At 48.3% G+C, this 20,182-nt stretch overlaps 1 pseudogene; it reads right to left on the bottom strand.

The window, feature by feature from the left end:
- Positions 1-9,166: 9,166 nt before the first annotated feature.
- LOC137144237 (olfactory receptor 14A16-like) lies at positions 9,167-17,232 on the bottom strand (annotated as a pseudogene).
- Between the last annotated feature and the right edge of the window lie 2,950 nt (positions 17,233-20,182).

Here is a 20,182-nt window from a genome sequence, read left to right as displayed (position 1 = left end):
ACATTGTCCTTGAACATAGAGATGAAATCCAGTGGGTCACGGTAATGTGCAACATAACAACAAATACTTGCCAAATAGTTATTTATTATTGGGAGCAGTTTTTCAAGTAGAAACAAATAAACCTTTGGGATCCACAGTATTTATCAGTCTATCTCTCAATTTTTCTTTTTTTCTGTGTGCCTGTCTATGGCTTTCTGCCTGTCTCTCTTCCCATTTACATAACTAGCTGGCCTGTAGAATTCATTTCCTCTGGATATTATTTATTTAATTATGTCTTCAGAATCAAATAATGGCTTTGATGTTTATAAGGACTTCATTCTTTGCGATGTGAGTTAGGAGTAAATTTTGTCCATGATTTATCATACAATTCTTCTGTCTTTGAAACAGGTGATAATGGCCACCACTGGAGACAGAATCCTCCTTCATGGCAATTTCCTTGTTCCCATAACTTTCCAGAACACTGGCCAGAAAACATATTTAAGACAACAAAAATATTTCTGTATATATGTGCATATTGACAGATACTTAGAGTAGTAATGACCTCAGTCCAAATCCTTAGGAAATGTAAATGTTCTTAGTTAATCTGACTTCTGTGTGTCTACATTGATCTACACCAGGTCAAGATCCAGAACTTGAATTATCACTGATGACCTACTTGGGTAGCTGTTTGGAAATGGTGAACAACATGACACACTTGTAACAGGTAATGGAAACTGATAGAGTCCATGTTCAACTGGGTCATCTAAGTACAATACTCCTATGTTGTGTCTTGTAACACAGCTCAATAAAGTAAGTGGTCTGGATTCAAATGTCACTCATATTTGTGTAAATAAGGAACATTCACTCACCCAGGTGTAAATTACTAGTAACCACATTCAGATAAATGGGTCTGATTCTCCTCTCACTCATCCTGATGTGACTCAGGAGGCGTGCCAGAGGAGTCAATGGGCCCGTTTTCTCTCTCACTCACCTCCATGTAAATCAAGAGTAACTCTATTAGAGTCAATGGGCCTAATACCCCTCTCATTCAGCCTGATGTAAATCAGGAGTCACTTTGTTGAAATAAATGCATTTGTTGAAATAAATGCATTGACACTGTTCTAAAGCTTGTGCAAGTGGAGGCTGCTTTGCGTCGCCCTTCGGCTGAGGTCATCTTCAGGATGGAGTAGGTGATGCGGACGTAGGAGGCGAGGATGAGGAAGAAGCAGGTCATGGGCACCACCCCAGTGTTGGTAAAGGTCATGGTCTTGATGACGTACGTGTCCACGCACGCCAGCTTCACCACGGGGAAGATGTCACAGAAGTAATAGTCCACCACATTGGGACCGCAGTAGGGCAGCGTGAACGTCAGGCTGGTGAGAATGGTGGCATGAAAGGAGCTGGTGATCCAGGTGCCGGCAGTCAGGAAGGTGCACACCCTCCAGTTCATGATGATCAGGTAGCGCAGCGGGTGGCAGATGGCCACGTACCTGTCAAAGGCCATGACGGTGCAGAGCAGGCACTCGGTGCTTCCTAGGAAGTGGTAGAAGAAGACCTGGGACATGCACCTTCCCAGCGAGATGGTTCTACTCTTGGCCCAGAGATCGACCAGCAATTTAGGGGTGCTGATGGAGGCCAATCCAAGGTCCAGCATGGAGAGATTGCAGAGGAAGAAGTACATGGGGGTGTGCAGGCGGGAGTCAGCGAGGATGGCTGATAAAATGAGCAGGTTGCCCAGCAGGGTGCAGAGGTAGAAAGCTAAGAAGCCAATGAAAAGGATGGTCTCATGGCCTTTGGTGTTGGGGATCCCTAAGAGAATGAATTCTGACACCACAGTGTGATTCTCCATTTCCATGTGAGATGGGGTCATTCCTGGAAGCACAGAGAGAATGCAGCCAGATTAGCAATCTCAATAAATTATGGTTTGTTTATTCCTTAGCAAACTACAACTTAATCTACAAGGGTAAACCTTTCTAACCATCATAAGTTAGGTGAAAGTGTGTGGAGAATCAGGACTCTAATATTTCATTGAGTCTATTTGATGCTACTCAATTTAATTGTCCTTTCTTCTTTTCCTTTCAACCATCTTCTATCTATTCAGTTCTAATAGATCATACTGGGAAGAAGTACATTGGGGTGTGCAGGTGGGAGTCAGCGAGGATGGGTAATGAGATGAGCAGGTTGGGGTCAGGTCCTCACTGTGGAGTGCAGAATGCAGAAAGAGAAAATGTCTGCCTTGAAGATCTTACCATCCAAAGACGAACAGACAAAGGGGATGTCATACTATCTATTCCAGTTTCTTCTCTCCTCTCCTTTTCTAATTTCTTCAACTCTATTCTATATGGACGCTTACTATGGTGATAAAGATGGGGTATCTTAGAGCCTTCCATTGATGGATGAGGGGAAGTGACTAAAATTTATCATACGTGGTTTGTTCCTTCTCTCACCCTCTCTGCAGAGGGATTATTGGGTGTGCAGTGGAGTTCTTTGTTTGGCAGGGATTCATTTTTATCAGTGTATGTGCTGCTCTGTGTTTGTGTTAAAGGAGAGGGTGAGGGTGCAACATACAAACAAATGAATCTGGTGAAGAATTGTCCCAGCTTTGTTAATTATATGAATTGTTTGGTGGTTTATATGCGGGTAAGAGAGAGAGGGAAAAGGAAAAAGAGGAATAGCGACAGCTTGTCATCTGCCCAGCAATGATCAGCAGGCTGCGTTCTGTGAACATCACCACAGGGGATTTTTAAGGTCAGGTTAGAAGGACAATAACGAAGTGTCTATTTGCATTTTCTCAGGGAGTTTTCCCCATGCATGAGAGGTGCTCTTGAAAGGGAGAAGGGGCCGTGTTGGGTTTATCACCTGCTGGCTACACTACACAGCTTACAGCAGCGTTGCTGTAGCACTGCTAGTACAGACAGGCTAAGCCGATGGGACAGAGCTCTACCGTCATGTTAAATACTCCAGCCCCCACGAGCAGCGACAGCCATGTCAGTGGGAGAAGCTTTCCCACCAACACAGAGTTGTCCACGCCAGTGCTTATGTCGGTGTAACTTACGCTGGCTTATTCAGCCCCCTGAAGAACGTAACTTATACCAACCTTAACTGTGGTGTGTACATAGTCACACAGAGATTACCGGAGAGAAGGAGATAAATGATACACATGCACACGAGAGAGACAGGAAGACAGAGAGACGCACGGACAGAAGGATGGACGGATTTTTCTCTAAAGAAAATATTTGGGTTTCATCGTCCTCGAGTGAGGTGCAGACTGACAGATTTCAAGACAGGGATGTCCACAGCCTATTGCCACAGGCTGCTGCAGAGCTCCAGAGCTTTTTCACAGCTTCCCACAGCCTTTAGGCTGTCCATGGTCTTTAAATCACCCAAGGTCCCTTTGGGACCCGGTCTCTGAATCCCCTCCAGGCTCCTGGTCTGAGACCTCAGCAGAGTCACCAATTAACTGAGATTTTGCATCATTTTAGAGGACACTCACAGACCCCCAGGACAAGCTGCTCAGCTGGCATAAATAAGTGTAGCACTATTAACCTGAAAGGGCTGGATCCTCATTTCCACCAGGCTGCAGATTCTCCTCTCACTCACCATGATCTGAATCCTGAGTAACTCCATTGGACTCAAAAGGGCTGTTTCCCCTCTGTCACTCACCCTGCTGGTGTAAATCAGGACTAAGTCCATTGGACTCAAAGGAGCTATGTAGATTTACACCAGTTGAGAATCTAACCCATAAATGATGAGTGGACATGGGATGTTAATTATCATCTAGTCTCTCCTTCTGCGAATTCGACCCAGGCATTTGAAATAGGAGGTAACTGGGCCAGGTGTTCACCTAGTGGTCTCTGTGGCCAACAGAGCTTTCTCCTTGGTTTGTATAAGCCGTTGCTCCTGTGCCTCCTTCTGTCTCTTTGTGCACCTGGATGTAGTCATGTAGTTGTGTGGTTATCTGTGAAGGTGAAAGTCAGCGCTGTGCAGATGTACCTGTGCACCACTTGGGATCACCTTTTGCTATCCAGTACAGACTGGCAGTATTGTGTTCCCTAGCAATTCCAGGAAGATCATGTCCCCAATGTTCTGGGTGCTGCTCAGACACAGCATAAGACAGTCCCTGTCTTTAAGAGTTCACAAATTTAAGAAGGCTTTTCGGCCCCATTTTACAAGGGGGAACTGAGGCACAGAGAATTAGAGGGTGAGATTTTCAAAGGAACCAGACTCCCAAAACTCATTCTAGTGCAGTGGGCTTTGGGATCCTAACTCCTATTGGCTTTCTTGAAAATCTCAGACTGATTGAATTGTCTGTGGTCACAAAAGTAGTCTCTGGAAGAGCTGGGAATCTGACCCAGATGTTCTTGATTCCAGTCTGAGCATTACCCCCAACACCATCCCTTCTCTTTCCACTGGGATGAACATCGCTCTGTGTCTTTCTGGGTCTCGGGCATGTTCTCTTACCCAGCCCTTTGCACAACCAGTGTTCGTGGGGGGAAAGGATCTTAAGGGTTTAAGGTTGATTTAACTTATAAAAGCTGCTCCTTCACTATCCAGGTAAGGCTCATCTTCCACCTCTATTGTGCCTCCATGCCAAAGCCTTATCGGTGGTTAGCTACATCGCTGGCATAGCCTGTAGCCTAAACCAGTCCATAGACCTCACACACAGAGGGTGTGACAGAGCCAGGGAAGCAAGGCTGTGTTAGGGGTTTGTCAGCACTGAGCTCATCGATCCATTTGCTGCTGCCATAGCAGAGCAGTGCCAGTAAGGCCCTTTGCAGTTCTTTTCATCGCTGTCATTTCTTGCTATTCCTGTGGTGGGCATCTTATTTGGGAGCCGGAATGAAGTGGCAGAAGGCAGAAGTTATAATTAGTCTCTGTAGACAGATTATCTCCGACACAGTCATAACATACCATGACTTGCAGTCGCCTTTGGGGTTAATTAAAATGCAGGTGTTCTAATGAATGCCCAGGGAGCCCTTATCACTGTGCTGGGTAGCAGCTCCCACAGCAAACTGTTCGCTTCTCTGTCTCCCTGTGGCTGCAGCTTGCAGCCTGCTCCAGCTGTCACTGAATAGGGAGGGGGCCTGGCCAGCAAACACTGGCAGAAATCTGCACCGTCACCTGAGCCCTCGTGCCCCCACCCTGGGTCGCCTCTGATTCTTATCATTGGTATTATGGTCAGACCTACAGACTGGAACTCAGATGTGGGCCCCTTTCTGCTGGGTGTTGCACAGACACATAGTAAGAGACTGTCACTGTCTGAAATGGATACACATTTAATGGATGGGAGAGACAAAAGGTTTAATGATCCCTGTTTAACAGATGGGGAAACTGAGGCACAAAGCAATTCAGTGAGTTACTCAAGGTCAAATAGGGAATCTTCCACAGAACCTGTACTTCAACCCAGGTCTCCTGTGTCCCACTCCTTTGTCTTAGCCACAAGATAATGCTTTATAATTAATCCCTATTGGCTCTTTAAATGTAGGTGTGTTGAGCTGATACAGTTCTCAATTACTAAACACTATAGCCACCTAATATCCCTCCTTCTCCATCTACAGCCATCCAGTGCCCAGGGCCTGCATTTCAATGGAGCTTTCCCATTGTCCATCAGAAGTTACAGCCCTTTTAAAAGTCCATGTCCACAGCTGTGCACCTCTCTTCCATTCCAAGTTCTCTTTGCTCAGTCGCCCTCTTCTGGGTTTGTGGCTCTTTGGAAATTGGTTTCCTGGAGAACGGCAAAGAAACAACAGAGAAAATTCAGGCTGACCCTGGCCGTGCAAAGGGGAGCTGCAGTGCAGGGAATGGTGCAGGCAACTCAGGAGGGGCTCTCCTCCCTCAGTCAGGGCTGTTTTTAATGCTGGGATGTTGTGATAGTGTGGACTGTCCTGCAGGGATAAGGGCAGGCAGCATGGCTCACAATATCTGCCTCAGGTGCCTTTCCTTCATTTATCTTAATTTTTTTTCATTTATGGGCAAAAACCCACTTCATAAGAGCTGATGACAATTCACAAACCCTAACCCTCTGCACACACTGGTTTCCAGGTTTATTTTTAATTTGCACACCCAGAAGCACAGGCAACTTAGAGATGAGGCCCAATAAAACAGCTGAGGGTGGGAAACAAGGAAAAATATGTATTTGAGTCCCAGGTTTAGGTTTCTTACACACTGCATGTTACTCAAAATTCAAGTGCAACGGATGCAGAAGACACAATACATACGTAGCACAAGCCCAAAACACAGTGTGTGTGATGAGTGTAATGTTCTCACATCCATTAAATCTCCTATTAGCATTTTTCTTCCTTTTCTCTTTATCTTTCTAGCTCTGTCTGAGCAGAGGGTAAAATTTACAAAACCCCTTAAGTGACTTAGGAGAGTAATTCTCATTTCCAAAAGCCATTAAGGAGCCCAGTTCTCACTGACATTCAGTGGCACATAGGCTCCCAACGGCCAGAGTTTCAAAGGTGCAGACAGGCACATAGTGGGATTTTCAAATTAATCCTGATGTTTAGGCCCCGATTTTTGTTACAGTTCAGGGCAACTGCACCTGCATTTTCCCCTGATGGTCCAGCAAGGGCCAATGCTCCCAGCTCCCTAGCTGTTGCTTTTCTTGGGTGGAAACCCACATCTCAATCCTTGCTGACTGGGGTCTTTCCAGGCTGAACAGTTCCCTTGTTACAGGAAAAGATTCACTTGCCCTGACTCCCGGATCTATCACTGGGACTGACTGAATAACCACGCCGGTGTTCAATCCCATCAGCTAACAATTTACTGAAGGGACAACCCATGGACTGAACCGTTACATCAAACCCTGGCATTAGGAATGAACTGTGGGGATAAACCCCAGGCCCAACACCAATAACACAGCCCCTTGGATCCCTCCGTCTCTGCTCCATAGTCACGTTATTGCTTCGCTTCACCCAAGGAGTGCTGCTCCCGACCTGGTCAGACGTCTGCTTCTCGGCCTGCTCTTGGGAAGGGCACGAAGTAAACAGGACACCCTCGCCGCTCTGCCACTAAGATGGGCAGCCCCTGCCTGTGGCCCTCGCAGCCTTAAATCACTTTGGTTCAAGTCCCTCACAGCCAATCACTGGCCAGGATTTTTCCTGCCTTGCTGAGTGGTGCACCCGGCACTCACATTGTGCACACGGCCCCAGTGCTTTGCACACGGCACTCAAATGGCCAGGCTTCCCGCCTTTTTTCCCCGTCTCTAGGCAGACTATTAGGCGTTGGCATCCTGCTAAGCATCACCATCCGGGCAACTCAAGATGGATTCCACAATTTAAAAATGGAGTCCATTGGCTCAGATGGAGGGGAAGGTACCAAAACCACACTGATAAACATTTCCCCAACACCCTTCACTGTCTTTTTCCCTCAAAAGATTCTCTGCCTAAGCAGCCCTGCCTTGCTTCTCCCCTCAGAAGTGGTGCCCTGTGTAATTACCTCAGGTACAACCTACCACACAGTTCTGTCTAAGCAAGCCTGGTTTATTCTTAAGGTAAAACACCACAGAGAAAACCTATTAAAAACAATAAAAGAACCTACATGCAGGTTAATAAGCTTAGCAGAGATCACCCCAGCTCCACTATGGGCTCGATCAGGTGATTAGTCCCTCAAACCCCACAACGGGGTCTCTTCTCTTCGCAATAACACACACACCGCTGCATTTTTAATACAATGGACCTCCAAGCTATTAAAGCTCATGCAGTAAGGTTAATCCACAATATTGCAGGAAATGGCTGTCTGTCCCCCTTTTAAAAATCTGGCCCCAGACATCTAACTCTGGTTGATTTCAATGGGGGCTAGGGGCCTGTGGGCTTCTGAAAATCCTGCCAGGTGTCTAAATATCCTCTGGCCTAATGTCTAGATTTACAAAGAGGTTTATGTGCCTAGTGGAATTTACTAAGGCTTTTAAATAGGTCAGTTGCTCAACTCCCATTGAAAGCAAATGGGAGGCTGGTGGCTGACTCACTCAAGGTGCTCTTGAACACCCTATTAGGTGATTAAATGCCTTTGAAATCTGGTCCTCAGAAGCCTCAATCCCACGGCCTTTCAGTGAGATTTAGGCCTGGTCTACACTTACCTTAAAATTTGTTGGCAGTTGACGGGAGTTACACAAGCTACGCAGAGTAGATTGCGTAATGCCCGTCGACTTCTTAACTTCTGTTGTACACGGCGTCTTCACTGCACTGCAGTACTTGAAGGGGTCGTTTTCACAAGTCGACTTCCACGTTGATTGAGTGAGTCCTCACTGACCGCTCAATCGACCCGGATAGATCGATCTGACAGTGGCAAATTTGCTGCTGTCAGTGAAGACGTGCCCTTAAAATCGTAAATGCCTCCATCACTTCTGATGGGGTTGGGATTAGTCCTGCTCTGAGCAGGGGGCTGGACTAGATGACATCTTGGGGTCCCTTCCAACCATGTTCTTCTATGATTCTATGAAAATGTGATTTAGGTTCCTAAATCACTAAGGTGGTTTTGAAAATTTTACCACAAATCCGTTGATCTTCAGGACATGCTGAAAATGCAAATGTTCTCCAAGGGTTGTTAGGCAGCTCTCTAGCACAGCTTCCTGCTGACATGTGGTTTGTGCCAGTTGATGAAGATAATTTTGTTCTTCCCTTTCTTGAGTTTGCAGAAGTTGCTGCCCTGGCTTCTGTAGATTTGTGCAATAAGTCTACCAGATTTGGATCTCCAATTCCTATTAATTTTAATGCAGACTGAGTGTGCCTATCCTTTAGGCACCTTTGAACATGTCAGCCTTAAAGCATGTCCAAGACAACTAGATGCTTTTAGGAGCATTTTTCTGATTAGTAGATCTCCAGATAGACAGGTGAGGCTGTATGGGGAAGTAGAGAGACAGAGACTGTCACACAAGCCGCTGAAGAGCCATGCGGATGAATTCGTAGATATATTTCACTGCTCACCCACGTGCTACTTCTGCAGGTGCACCACATCAACATGCAGTCGTTTGACCCCCTCTCAGTTTCCGCAGAGCCCCTTTCACCTCCTTGTTCCTCAGTGTGTAGATGATCGGGTTCAGCACGGGCATAGCTACATAATCAAAGAGCTGCACAGAGGTCACTGGCACTTTGCTCTGACGTGGCTGCATGTAGACCAGGGCGTAAGGCCCAAAGAACAGCGTCACCACCGTCAGATGTGAGGCGCAAGTGGAGGCTGCTTTGCGTCACCCTTCGGCTGAGTTCATCTTTGTGATGGTGTAGACAATGCAGACGTAGGCTGCGAGGATGAATAAGAAGCAGATCATGGGCACCACTCTAGTGTTGGTAAAGCTCATGGTCTCGATGATGTACGTGTCTGCGCGGGCCAGCTTCACCACAGGGAAGATGTCACAGAAGTAATAGTCCACCACATTGGGCCTGCAGTAGGGCAGCGTGAAGGTGAGGCTGGTGAGAATGGTGGCATGGAAGGAGCTGCTGATCCAGGTGCCGGCAGCCAGGATGACGCACACCCTCCAGTTCATGATGATCAGGTAGCGCAGCGGGTGGCAGACGGCCACGTACTTGTCATAGGCCATGACGGTGCAGAGCAGGCACTCGGTGCTGCCTAGAAACTGGTAAAAGAAGACCTGAGACATGCACCCACCTAGTGACATGGTTCTACCCTTGGTCCAGAGACTGACCAGGAATTTAGGGGTGCACATTATGTTATGTTAAGTCTCCATGTGTTGGTAGTGACCATCCTGATGCCATGATCCTTGGCTCTCAGACCTCTGCAGGGCTCATCGGTTGAGCTTTGAACCCACTAAGCTGGGACTAATTGACCTTTTTTCAGCCAAAACATTATCCTGTCAAAACAATGGGGAAATGTCAGGGTGTTTTCCAACTTTATTTACTGATGGGATAGTTTAAATTAATTGGAAGTTTTCTTTATTTTGAGTTTTGCAGATTTGTAAAAGTATTTAGGTGCCTAGTGGGGTTTTCAAAAGCATGCAGGCACCTAACTCCCATTCATTTCAAGGCACCTCGGTACCTATCTAGTTTTTTAGGCACCTTTACACATCTGGTGCTCGGTGTCTAACACGTACAGCTGGTCAAAATTTTGTCAGTGACTTTATCAAAAACTTTTGTGTACAACACCAATTTTCATTTTTCAAAACAATATCAAACAAACATAATTAAAATATTTACATTTAATGGACAGTTCTCACCTTCTGTCAATGTTTCTGTCTTTTGACACAGTGGGGAAAGGAAAAAACCTGAGAGAAATTGGGGAAACATTTCTCGTATTTATTTACTTTTTTCCCCACTTTTTCAGTGCGAAAAAGAGGGACAATGGAAAAAAATGGGTTATTCCACTTTCTCCTCTATTTTCCTTTGTTTTTTTTGCCTCTGAATGCAGTAAAGTGAAAGATATTTAAGGCTTTGTGGGAGGTCTTTTTGTTTTCCCATTCCAAAACTTTTCAAAACTTCCTCAAATTTGGAAAAATAACACAGTGGCTAAGGGAAAAATGCAAGATTGAAAAAGGGGGGATAAGGGGAATGCAACCCTGGATATTGTTCATTTTATTACATTTATTTGCCCACATGGACGCAGCTCTGTATGGGAGCTGCCACTGCTGGGGCAGGTGTGAGAGGAGAACCCTCTGCACGGGGCGGCCTCAGCCGCCCAGGGCATGATAAAGAGGGAAAACAGAGAACCCCCTTTCCTTGCAATTGCAAATATTATGGGATGAGAGGAAGGGGATCCCCACCCCCACTTCACGACCCGTCAGCCATGACAGAAGACATCGTTACCTGTGGGGGAAGTTGGGCTGTGGAGAGTCTCACGAGAGGCTGGAAGAAAAGATAGGAGAGGGGAGGGAACGGGGTGTGGGGGGATGTGGGATGTGGTAGGGATGGGGGGATCTCTGAATGACAGACAGAGGGACAGGAGCCAAGGGAGGCCACTCACCCACTGCAGGCAGAAGGAGAGTTAGAGCTATCCTGAGCTGGGTGCTCCTGGGCCGGGAGCTGGGGTCTCAGCTCAGCCATCATCAGTCTGGTCTGGGTGCAGGGAGGGGGCCAAATTCTTCCCCTCTGACAGAGGAAGAGGAAGTCACAGTCTCCGGTGCCATCACCGCCCAGCTCAGTGGCTGGAGAGGCAGCACGTTCTCAGGGAAGGAGGGGCAGAGGGGAGCTGGCCACTTCCCACCACCATCACTGGGGCCTGCTCTGGCTTTTGTAATTCAACGCAGTGCTGGTGACAGGGGCTGGAGCATCTTCCAGGCGTGGGCCATGGGCGCAGCGTGTGTAACGAAGCCTCCCTTAAATTACACTCGTTTACACCCACTGAGGATCTCTGAGCTCTAGCCCTTTGACCCCAGCTGGGATCTGGCCCGTTGACTCAAGGGAGCTACGGCCCATTGACCCCCAGAGCTGGTAAACTGGCCCATTGACTCCATGGGAGAATGTTAGCAACAAGAAGAAGGTCATGAAAAGTGTGGGCCCCTTACAGAATGGGGGAGGCAACCTAGAATAGAGGATGTGGGAAAAACGGAAGTATTCAAAGCTTTTTTTGCCTGTCTTCACAGACAGGGTCAGCTCCCAGACTGCTGCACTGGGCAGCTCAGAATGGGGAGGAGGTGAGCAGCCCTCAGAGCTGAAAGAACAGGTTCAGGATGATTTAGAAAGGCTGGACATACACAAGTCCATGGGGCAGGATGTCATACATCCGAAGATGCTGAGCGGGTTGGCTGATGTGATTGCAAAGCCATTGGCTATTATCTTTGAAAATTCGTGGAGATGGGCGGAGGTCCTGAACGATTGGAAAAAGGCAGATATAGTGCCCAGCTTCAGAAAAGGGAAGAAGGAGGCTCTGGGTAACTACAGACCGGTCAGCCTCAACTCAGTCCTTGGAAAAATCATGGAGCAGGTCCTCAAGGAATCCATTTGTAGCACTTGGAAGAGAGGAAGGTGATGAGGAACAGTCAACATGGATTCAACAAGGCCATATCATGCCTCACCAACCTGATTGCCTTCTATGAAGAGGTGACTGGCTCTGTGGATGTGGGGGTAAGCCGTGGACATTATATAGCTTGACTTTAGCAAAGCTTTTGATATGGTCTCTCACGGTATTCTTATCAGCAAGTTAAAGAAGTATGGGTTGGATGAATGGACTATAAAATGGATAGAGAACTGGCTAAAGCATAGGGCTCAACGAGTAGTGATCAATGGCTCCCCTAGTATTCTTGCTGTTGGATGAAAAGACTATAAGGTGGATAAAAAGCTGGCTAGATCATTGGGGTCAATGGGTAGTGATCAATGGCTCGATGTCTAGTTCGCGGCCAGTAAAAAGCAGAGTGCCCCAGGGGTCGGTCCTGGGGCCTGTTTTGTTCAACATCTTCATTAATGATCTGGAGGATGGAGTAGATTGCACCCTCAGCAAGTTTGCAGAGGACACTAAGCTGGGGGGACTGCGAGATATGTTGGAAGGTAGGGATAGGATACAGTGTGACCTAGACAAATTGGAGGAGTGGGCCAAAAGAAATCTGATGTGATTCAACAAGGACACTTAGGAAGGAAGAATCCCATGCACAGCTACAGACTGGGGACCGACGGGCTAGGAAGCAGTTCTGCAGAAAAGGAAATGGGGGTTACAGTGGACAAGAAGCTGGATATGAGTCAGCAGTGTGCCCTGGTTGCAAGAAGGCTAATGGCATATTGTGCTGCATTAGTAGGAGCATTGCCAGCAGATTGAGGGAAGTGATTATTCCCCTTCATTCGGCACTGTTGAGGCCTCATTTGGAGTATTGTGGCCAGTTTTGGGCCCCCACTACAGGAAGGATGTGGACAAATTGGAGAGAGTCCAGCGGAGAGCAACGAAAATGATTAAAGGTTTGGGGCACATAACTTCTGAGCAGAGGCTAGGGGAACTAGGCTTGTTTAGTCTGCAAAAGAGAAGAGTGAGGGGGGATTTGATAGCAGCCTTTAACTACCTGAAGTAGGTTCCAGGGAGGATGGAGCTAGGCTGTTCTCACTGGTGGCAGATGACAGAACCAGGAGCAATGGTCTCAAGTTGCAGTGGGGGAGGTCTAGGTTGGATATTGGGGGAAACTTTTTTAAATATAGGGGTGGTGAAGCACTGGAATGGATTCCCTAGGGAGGTGGTGGAATCTCCATCCTTACGGGTTTTTAAGGTCCAGCTTGACAAAGCCCTGGCTGGGATGATTTAATTGGGTTTGGTCCTGCTTTGAGCAGGGGTTGGAGTAGATGACCGCCTGAGGTCCCTTCCAACCCTCATTGTCTCCATTTGCTTCACCAGTTATTGCTGATGAGGCTCTGGCCCGAGACTCTGGTCAAAACTCAGCCGTGACATGAACACTGGTGTAAATTACTTGTCTGCTATTACGTTATGTTATAGTTCAGTTTGGAAATGTTAGATATTTATAGGTAAATGTCAATAAACGCACAGACACACCAACGAAAACTATTTCCATCAATAATAACCAAAATTTACAGCAAAAAATGCTTAAAACACATAATATTCTTCAACTGTGGACATTTAAATGGATAAAAACTTGGAAAACAATGCTGAAAAATAAACATTGATCTCCTCCGCTGTAATTATAAAAGAATAAAAATCAGCTTCTCCCACGCCTAGTTGTGACCGTGGTGTAAGTGGGACAGGTTCATTCCATGTGCTGAGCTGACATTCACACCCCACCCAGGGTAAGTCTAGTCACGTCCCAGCTGAGAAGGGACAGGGACAGTTCTTGACCTAACAACAATCTCCATTTGTCATGAAGACAGATTTCTAACTGATTGAGACAGTCAAGGAGGCAAAATCTGCTGAAGAAGAGGAGAATGATTTGGGCAATGCATCCAGAACAGGAAAGCGACCTCAGGGAAAGGGCCATGGATGTGGCAATGGTGACAGAGCAGGGCCTTATGTCTAGAGTCTTCCATGGCCAAGAAAACGGGAGGGCAGAATTATTTAATGAGACCTTCCAACACAGGAACAGCAATAAAACGAGGCATCACAGACCTTCAGCACATGCTGACTGGCATCGCTCCGTGCACTAGGCCAGTTCACACCACCTGGGGATCTGTCCCCGTGGATTTCAATGGTGCTGTGGCTGTTTGAGACCAGCAGAGAACGTGCCCCCATTGAGTAAAATGGAGCTAAGCCAATTTAGAGTAGCTGGGAATCTTACTCAGGGACATCGGTGGAATGACGCTGAATTGAACCAGCTGGGAAACTGGCCTTTCCTTTCGATTCGATCTCTCCGTCGAACTGGCGACCGCTGGAAATTAACCGTTTTAGAAAGTCCCACAGCTTTGCATCTGCAGCCACCGTTCATGGAGTCACAGAGTAAGAGAGTTCAGGGCCAGAAGGGAGCAGCAGATCATCCAGTCTGCACACAGGAACCGAAAGGAGACCAGAGCAGGTAAGACCCGCGGGACAGCAGGGCGTGTATGTGCCACGAACAGAGAACAGGATGGGCCGAGGTGCCCCCATGTCCAAGCCCCCACGATGGCAGGGAAATGATTACGTGACACACACCCAGAAAATCCTGGCAATTGACCGGCACCCCACACTGCAGAGGAAGCTGAAAACCCTCCCAAGCTCCCTGCCAATCTGAGTGGGGGAAAATTCCTTCCCGACCCCACATGAGGTGTTGAGTTAGACCTTGAGCATGTGGGCAAGAACCAGCCAACCATGCACCTGGGAGAGAGAATGTTTCAGTGCCACCTCAGAGCATGGGCCCACCCCACCCGATGGCCCATCTCCAGCCCTGGCTACTCGGAGACTTCAGAGGAAGGAGATAAAAAACCCGCCCAGAATGCACTGAAGGGGGAATCCCCTTCCTGACCCCTCACAGTGGCTGGAATAAACCCTGAAGCTGAGCTTTAGGAAGATAAGACACAAAGCAGAAGTGAGTCCCGCCCCCCACCATCAGAAGTCACGCTGACCTACAATCTCACTCAGACATTTGTCTGTCTCTCTCTCTGTCTTAAAATTAATTAAGTCGTTTGCCCCCCACACCACCTATTGGGAGACTACTCCAGAACCGCACCCTCTGGTGATTGGAAACCTCCCTGTGATTTCTAGCCAGTCTCTGGATCTCTCAACTCCCAAATGGACACTGGATGCAGGCTCACACAGCGCGGCTTCCTGCCCCATCCAGTGCTTAAACCACAAATGGCAGCTTATGAGCCGAGAAGGCTTCGTTCTTCAGTACACAGGCTCAGGCTTGAAAATCTAAAACCCTGGGTTCAAATCTACCTGTGGCAGACCGTTGTGATAGAGTTACACATAGGAGCACACAAAGGAGCCTGCTGCCCCCTCCCTCCTCACACACACAACTGCCCCACGTACACACAAACAGGCAGGAGTGCAGAGTCCAGAGTGGCTCCAGGGTAACTGAGATCAGAACACGGCTCTAAAGGCCCATGTGCAAAGTGAGAAGTCTGCAGCAACGTGGAGAAATGTGGCCACTGCGCAATAAAGGCACATGTTGGACCTCAACGGGTCTGAATTGGCCTAGCTCCATTAACGCCAATAGGCCAGATCCCCAAATGGTGATACACCCCATGAGAGTCAGCCCTGCTTTACTGAAGATCTGCTCTCACATACACCAGTGTAACAGCAGCCCGACTCCTCTGATTCCACTGAGCTGCTTCGGATTTACACACACAAAGCAAGAAATCTCCCGCCTTGTCTTTGGGCACCATGAAACAGGTAGAAGTGGCCAAGCCGTGCGCCAGGTACTGCTCTGACAGAGACTGAATGTCTGATTCTCCTCTCCCGCTCAATTTACACCAGTGACACTCCATAGCTGGGCCACATCTTCTGCTTGTGTAAATGAGCCCAGCTACCTTCACGTCTGTAGCGTTCGTCTGGGTTTGTATTAGTACAAGTGAGCTGGGAATCAGCCCTGTCTGAGTGTGAGCTGTCATGGATGTCATGGACTTTAATGAAGGGGAAAGAGAGGCAATGTTTATTGGAGAAAGGTGGACAATTAGTTATGGGTGAATAACCTCCACCAGTCAGTCTCCTCAGGACACCTTTGAATTCCTTATTTCTCATGCTGTAGATGACAGGATTTATCATGGGGGGCACCAAGGAATAGAAAACAGCCACCACAAGATTCAGAGCAGACGGAGAGCTGGAGGGGGGCTTCAGGTAGGCAAAGACGCCAGAGCAAATAAACAAGGAGACCACAGTGAGGTGGGGCAGGCAGGTGGAGAAGGCTTTGTGCTGGCCCTGCTCAGAGGGGATTCTCAGCACTGCTCTGAAGATCTGAACTTACGACACAACAATGAAAACAAAGCAGCCTAGGTCTAAAATGGCACTAAAGGCAATAGCACCTGTTTCACTCTGGTATGTGTCGGGGCAGGCCAGCTTGAGGAGCTGTGGGATTTCAGAGAAGAACTGGTCCACCACATTGTCTCCACAGAAGGGCAATGCAAACGTGGTCCTGGAGTGCAGGGCGGAGGAGAGAATCCTACTGATCCAGGCACCAGTGGCCATTTGGACACAAGCTCTTCTGTTCATCACCCTCTCATAGTGCAGTGGCTGGCAGATGGCGACGTATCAGTCGTACGTCATGATGGTGAGGAGGTAAAAATCTGCTGTCAGGAAGGAGAGGAAGAAAAAGACTTGGGCAACACATCCAACACCCCAGTGTCCGAGCCCCCATGATGGCAGGGAAATGATTATGTGAGACACACCCAGAAAATCCTGGCAAGTGACCCGCACCCCACACTGCAGAGGAAGCTCAAAGCCCTCCCAAGCTCCCTGCCAACCTGAGCTGGGGGAAAATTCCTTCCCGCCCCCACATGTGGTGATGGGTTAGACCTTGAGCATGTGGGCAAGAACCAGCCAGCCACGCACCTGGGAGAGAGAATGGTTCAGTGCCACCTCAAAGCATGGGCCCACCCCACCCGATGTCCCATCTCCAGCCCCGCACAGCCCGGAAGCAGAGGCTAACAGGAAGGAGAGGAAGAAAAAGACTTGGGCAACACATCCAGCATAGGAAATGGACCTGGTGTTCATGAGGGAGCTGAGCATGGACTTGGGGAGGGTGACAGAGACGGATCCGAGGTCCAGGACAGAAAGATTCATCAGGAAGAAGTACATGGGGGTGTGGAGGTGGTGGTCAAAGGCTATGGCCATAATGATAAGAAGATTCCCCATCAGGGCTGCCAGGTAAATCACTAAAAACACCACGAAGTGCAAAATCTGCAGCTCCCGAATGTCAGAAAATTCTAGGAGAAGGAACTCGGTTGTGGTGGTTCTGTTCAACATTTTCTTCCTCAGGACGCTGTGTGATGGCTGTGAAGGGAAAGAAACGAGTAAGGGCTGGGATTAGACCAGTAAAATAACTCTCCTTTTGTCTGAAACCACCCTAATTTTATTAAATCAGACGCGCAGCTTGTGCAGGCTGGTATAATATGGGAATGGGGCTGGGGAAAACACCCTACTGACTGGAATGGAGTTACTCCTGATTTACACCGGGATGAGAGAAATTAGAATCAGTTCAATGGACACGGGGGAAGTTACTCCTGGTTTACACCTGGATGAGAGAAAGGAGAATTAGTACCTATTACATCTGAGGTATTCATTTATCAGCGTCATGCAGGGTTGGCGAGCTCTGGCTAAGAATGTGTAAATGTTCCTCTCATCAGTTTACTGAGGAGAATCTGAGGCCTGGCTGCCCACATCTGGTGCCAGGAGCCCTGCTGTGAATCTGGGGTACTTTCACTGGAAGCCAGGGAATGACTCCGCATTTATACTACTGTAAACGGGGGCAGCGTCTAGCATGGAGGTGACCGAATCCAGTCGTAATTACGCAATGAATTCGAATCAGGAATACTCCCCATCCCCCACTCTGTCTGTGGTTCCACGCTTGCTGCGAGAGAGTTATTCCAGCCCCTTCTGCTTCTCTAACCACTCACCTAAACTGCCCCCCAGAGCTTGGCAGAGAACCCAGGAGTCCTGACTCCCAGTCCCCCCTGCTCTATCCCACTACACCCAACACCCCTCCCCGAGCTGGGAACAAAAGTGAGGGGTTTTCAGCCCCAGAGCCCTCCTGTAACCACTACCCCAGGCTGCCTCGCAGCCCCTCTCTGCCCCGCGATGCTCCACGGCCATCAGCACTGCCGGCTGAGAGTGACAGCGGAGCGTCCTCGGACAGCAAGTGGGAGTGGGAGCGATTCTCCGGTGGCTGCTGAGGGTGCTCCCCGGGTGTCAGGAAGAGCACAGTCCAAGTCCCTGCATCAATGACTATTTAATTAGTGATACAAAGGGAGCAGCTTCCAGGGGAGAGGCTGATCCAGTCTGATATCAGAATAACCCGGAGCCAAGCAGCTCGGTCACACTCCTGTAAAGCAGGAATTCCAATCCCTTCTCATGCTCAGTCAGAGGGAGGAATTGAACCTGGGTCTGTCACATGCCAGCCGAGTACCCTAGCCCCTCAGCTTCTAGTTAGGGGGGAGGGAACAAAGAGGGGGGCAAAGACCCCACCAGTTCTGGGTCTCTACACACTGGACTAAAGGTCCTCCCAGAGCCGCACACAGAACCCAGGAGTCCTGGCCCTCAACCCCCTGATCTAACACACCAGACCCCACGCCCCACACAGAAATCTGACAGACAGAGCTAACGGCAGACAGAGAGATACAGAGAGCAAGAACCAGACACAAACTGATTAGATAGATTGATAGATTGATGACAGATGATGTAACAACAAACTATCACAGAGAGATGAGTAAGAAAAGCACACAGACAGAGCGTGAGAGAAACACAGAACTAACACAAACTAACAGGCAGAAAGAGAAGAAAGAAAAACTAATAGAGAGGGAGAAGTACAAACAAACTGATAGACAGATATAGAGAGAACCAGTAATAACAAATGAATATAACGAGCTGAGAGTGTTTGTCACAGTTTTTAGACAATTTTCCTTTAGGCTTCTCAATCCATTCTAAAATGTATGTGTGCCCCCACTGCCCATAGGAGGAAACTGAGGCACGGATATACTGCCATCTCTTTCCTAAGGTAACTGCTTTGGATGCCCTCAGTTTCTCATGCCCAAACTGAGATAAGAGCGAAAAAATACAGACCGTCATTTACAATCTTGTCCATAAAGTGCCACTCTGCAACCCCCAATAGATTTCATTGGAAGAGCAAACTCACAGTCCTGGCCTGTGTGGAATCCTCCCCGAGTGAGATGGCTTCTCTCCTCCAGCTACTGAGAGCTACTGGTTATCCCTCTCTCCAGCCCCCCACACACCCCTCCATCCATCTGTCTCTCTATCTAATGCCCCTCTCACTGTATTATGAGCAGCCGTTCCCCCTGACTCTGAGGCTGAGCTGTGGGAAAAGCACTGAGATCTGTGCTCTCTGCAGATGAGCAGAGCGTAAAACTTTGCTGCTGCGGGAAAATGCTTTATCCATGTTTGTTTTCGAAGGGCTCGTGGCTCCCTGGAGCCCCGCACAGCCCAGAAGCAGAGGCCCAGAGGCAAGAGTTAACGTCTCTCTGCTCTCTACTTTCCTGAAGAGTTTCCAGAAACGACAATAATCAGAGATACAGCGAGGCAGCAGGGGTTAGAGGAAAGGTTGTCCGGCAAACACCAGTGGCACGCAGGCCTGTGCTCCAGACATCTGCATCAATTCCTAGCTCCGCAATTTAATTTGACCAGGTCTGTTTGTTGCAGATCAGAGGAACCGTCTGCCTGGGTCACACCTTTGGGGACTGTTCCATCCCACATCCTGTCCCTGACACTGACCAGCACCAGCTGTTTCAGAGGAAAATCTAAGATGCCCCATAGGGGAGAATTCTTGAATGCGCTGCCCAAGGCGGAGTCTCCTCACCATGGCACCCATCAGCTAGTGAATGGTCTCTGCCCCGAGGAACGTCACTTTCTACCCCTTGGAGAGTTCTATCTACTCTGGAGCAGCTCTGGTAAAATTAATGAAAGGGGATTTTAGCTGAATTAGGTCACACCTCAAAGTAACACCTCTCTCTGGTCGAAGTCGGCTATTGCTTCTTACATGTCATAATACCTCCCGGGGACAGATTACCCCACGGATCTGAAACAATCAAAGAGGAGACCGGTCCCTGCACAGTCCATCCTGGTTTATGGCTCGTGGTGGGGCCAGCATGACCAGTGATGGGATTTCCAAGGTTGCCTGTGGATATTTGGCTATCAAATTCCAGTCAGTTTTACTGGGGATTGGGCTTCCCCGTCCCCTGGGTGA

This window comes from Emydura macquarii, unplaced genomic scaffold (assembly GCF_026122565.2).
Source record: "Emydura macquarii macquarii isolate MOO-44397 ecotype Brisbane River unplaced genomic scaffold, CSIRO-AGI_Emac_v2 contig_3420, whole genome shotgun sequence".
NCBI classification, from domain to species: domain Eukaryota; kingdom Metazoa; phylum Chordata; order Testudines; family Chelidae; genus Emydura; species Emydura macquarii.
Note: the sequence above shows the minus strand (reverse complement) of the source record. Positions and strands in the feature narration are given on the sequence as shown.